At 40.7% G+C, this 4,072-nt stretch overlaps 1 pseudogene across 1 annotated transcript; it reads left to right on the forward strand.

Moving 5' to 3' along the window:
- The first annotated feature begins 3,125 nt into the window (after positions 1 to 3,125).
- Positions 3,126 to 3,856, forward strand: LOC121163488 (annotated as a pseudogene). Its single transcript, XR_005884899.1, has one exon. The product of XR_005884899.1 is annotated as a tetraspanin-7-like (transcript).
- Positions 3,857 to 4,072: the final 216 nt, after the last annotated feature.

Raw genomic sequence — 4,072 nt, forward strand, 5'->3', positions numbered from 1 at the left:
GACATTTGAAATTTGTTAGACTTGTAGTGGTACTTCTATAAATGCACCTCTTAGCTAAACTAAGCCAGGGCCAGCATGGCAGCCTAGTGGCTAAAGTCCTCCCCTTGCATGTAACAGGATCCCACATGGGCACTAGTTCTAAACCCAGCTGCTGCACTTCCCACCTGGCTCATTGCCTATAGCCTGGAAAAGCAGTCAAGGATGGCCCAAGGCCTTGGGAACCTGCACTCACACGGAAGATGCAGCAGAGGCTCTGAGCTCCTTACACTGGATCAGTTCATCTCTGACCATTGTGGCCACCTGGAGAGTGAGCCAGAGGACAGAAGATCTTTCTATCTCCTCTCTGTATATCTGCCTTTCCAATAAAAATAAATAAATTTTAAAAAATAAAGGGTAAACATATCTTGTTTAAATATGTGAAAACAATTTTAAAAGACAAAATGTAAGTGATTATTTCTCTGAAACTTCTATTTAAAATACTATTAATGAATTATTTCCATAATCCCTAAAATATATATATTTATAAAAGACCAAAATTTAGAATGATTTTCCTTAACAAAAGGCATAATTGAAGCCTCCAAAAAATGTAGGAACTTGGGCATATCTTTGTTGGAATATTAGTAATCACATCTTGAGCTCCTTTTAAAAAATACATATTTATATTTATTCTAGGAGAAACAAAGATAAAGCTCTTCTAGCTGCTGGTTCACTCCCCAAGTGGGCACAATGGTCAGAGCAGAGTTGATTCTAAGTCAGGATCCAGGAGCCAGAAGCTTCTTCTGGGTCTCCCACCTGGGTACAGATGATCAAGAACTTGAGCTATCCTCCACTGCTTGCCCAATACACCACACCATCAGGAATCTGGGCGGGAAATGAGGTAGCCAGGACATGAACAATTGTCTATATGGGATGCCAGTTCTTGCAAGGTGATGACTTAGTAACTGAGCCATCATGTCAGATCATGAAGCTCATTTTTTAAAAATGATCTTGTTTATTTTTATTGGAAAGGGATATGTACAGAGAGGTGGAGAAAGAGAGAGAGGAAGATATTCTGTCCTCTGATTCATTCCCCAAGTGACTACAACGGCTGGGACTGAGTTGATGCAAAGCCAGGAGATTCTTCCAGGTCTCCCATGTGAGTGCAGGGTGCCAAAGCTTTAGTTTTGGACCATCCTTAGCTGCTTTCCCAGGCCACAGGCAGGGAGCTGGATGGGAAGCGGGACCACGCAAGGTGAAGACTTTAGCCATTAGGCTACTGCATTGGCTTTCTGAAGCTCATTTTTAAGATTAAATTTAATTTCTTATATTCACACAGCACAGCAATGTGATTATGGTTCACACTAACCAACTGCATTTTAAAAATATGTCTTTGTTTTTATTTGGAAAGCAGAGTAACAGAGAGACAGAAAGAAAAAGAGAAGATTTTCCATCCACTGATTCACTCTCTGAATGGCCTCAGTAGTTGCAGGTTGAAATGTCTGAAGCCAGGAAACAAGAACTAGGAGCTTCTTCAAGGTCTCCCGTTGGACAGCCAGGTCATGTTAGTACTTTGACCATGTTCTGTTCCTTTCCCAGGCACACTGGCAGGAAGTTGGATTGGTGGAGCAGCTGGGAAGAGAATTAGTGCCCGACGAGATGCAGGTGGCAGCTTTACTTTTTGCCCTAATGTCCAACTCATAAACTATTATATTTATGAGCAAATAGAAGAGTACAATTTGAAGGCTCCAATCATAATCTGATATCAAACAGGGAAATTTTTCAATTTCCATGATTAATATATTGTATACATTAAAGTGTCACCTTGAACTTCCAAAAGCTTTTAGAGGACAAAATATTGTTTATCTTGTTGGCTTGACCTCTTTGTTTTGGTGATTCTCAGTATAACAAAATGAACCTGGTCCATTTTATTGTGCAAAGAAGATTTTATAGATTTATTTTCTCACATAAGTACTTTGGAATCCTGGAAATGCGCACATGAGCCAGGGACAAGGTAAGGTCTTTACAGTCCTAAAGTCAAATGTTCTATGACTCAGTTACAAGTGCTGATCTTTTTTTGTTTGTTTGTTTTTATATTCATCTGCATAATGTTTATTCTGGTGAAATGAGACCATTTAAAACTGATACATTGCCCTTGAATAAAAGTCAGAACCAAAAACATATATAAATGCATAAAACACAACTTAGTTATCTGATAAAATATAATATAGAATTCCTCACAAATTTTTTGGACTGTACCAAGTCATTTCAGCATAGAATGTTTTCAGCATAATATCTTTAAAGAAATATTAATTTACTGATTTGAAAGCTGGAGTTGGAGAAAGAAAAAGAGAGAGAAAGAAAGAGAATGAGAGAGATATTCTACTCACTAGCTCACTCCCCAAATGCCACCACAGCCAGGGCTGAGTCATACAGCAGCCAGGAGCCAAGAGATTCATCTTTGACATGTGAATGGCAGAGGCCCAAACACTCAAGCTACATTCTGTTGTTTTTCTGACTTGGAAGCATAGCAGCTGGGACACAAGGATTCCATATGGAGTTCAAATATCATCAGTGGCAGCTTTACCTGCCACGCTACAATGACGATCCCAGGAAAAACAATTAAAAGCAGTGTGAGTTCAAAATATCTTATGGTTTCTGTGTGCTGAAATTTTCTGAAAAGTATCTAAGTACATAAAAAAACAATAACTCTGATATTGAGCATTAAAAGATTGACTTACAGATGGCAATTAAATATTTGGTGTGAAATCTTCAAAATAGGACAGCTTATCTTACAGACAAAAGTACTTTACTTACAGTTTATGCCAATCATCAAGTTAAGGAACAGGATAATGCAGAATGAGAAAAGTTAGTCAGTATTTATGATAGGTAATATGGGGAAGAATTACTGACAACAAACTATAAATATTGTGTTCGTAGCCACTGTATTGTGGTAGCTGTACTCTTATTAGTGGTATTGCAAAGAAAAGTTAAATGTTTAATTAAATTACACATTATATAAAGGAGGGGTCATTAACTTACTCCAATTAACTTACTCTCTTGTTGCTTGGAATAAAATCTTCACAATTCACAACTCATCGAAAGCTTAGCAAGTTAACCCTCTGCTTTTAAAATCGATATTGCAGAGTATGGCGTGGAGGAGAATGGAGACCAAACCTGTGATAACCTGTCTCAAAACCCTCCTCATCATCTGCCCCTTCATCTTCTGGATCACTGCGGTGATCCTGCTGGCCGTCGGAGTCTGGGGCAAGCTCACACTTGGAACCTACATCTCCCTCACTGCTGAGAACTCCACAAATGCTCCCTATGTGCTCGTCGGAACCGGCGCCACCATCATCATTTCTGGCTGTTTGGATGCTTTGCCACCTGCCGTGCCATTGATGCTGAAGCTGTATGCCATGTTCCTGCCCCTGAGCTTGTCCCTGGCATGTAAGGCTGTGTGTTTCGTCATGAGATCAAGGACACTTTCCTCAGGACTTACACAGATGCCATGCAGAATTACAATAGCAATGATGAGAGGAGCCGGGCAGTGGACCATGTGCAGCGCAGCTTGAGCTGCTGTGGTGTGCAGAACTACACCAACTGGAGCACCAATCCCTACTTCCTGGAGCACGGCATTCCCCCGAGTTGCTGCAGGAATGAAACTGATTTCAATGCCCAGGATCTACACAATCTGACTATGGCCGCCACCAAAGTTAAAGAGAAGGGCTGTTATGATCTGGTGACCAGTTTCATGGAGACAAACATGGGGATCATTGCTGGAGTTACGTTTGGAATCGCCTTCTCTCAGTTGATTGGCATGCTGTTGGCCTGCTGTCTGTCCCGGTTCATCACGGCCAATCAATATGAGATGGTGTAAGGAGAAGGCTGCCTACCACATGTAAGGAGACACCTCGGTAATTGCTTATGAGGAGGAGAACATCATGTGTCATGCATGAAAGAAGTTTGTAAGCAATTAGGTGGCCTCCTTTCTCGTTGTTCCGTATCTGGCTATGTAGAGATAGTTTAGTGCACCTCTGCCTCTCAGTTGAGCCTGTATAATCCTGTTACAAAGCTGAATTGTTGCTTCCTGTAA

Source organism: Ochotona curzoniae, unplaced genomic scaffold (assembly GCF_017591425.1).
Source record: "Ochotona curzoniae isolate NIBS_2020 unplaced genomic scaffold, NIBS_Ocur_1.0 contig_64, whole genome shotgun sequence".
Taxonomy (NCBI): domain Eukaryota; kingdom Metazoa; phylum Chordata; class Mammalia; order Lagomorpha; family Ochotonidae; genus Ochotona; species Ochotona curzoniae.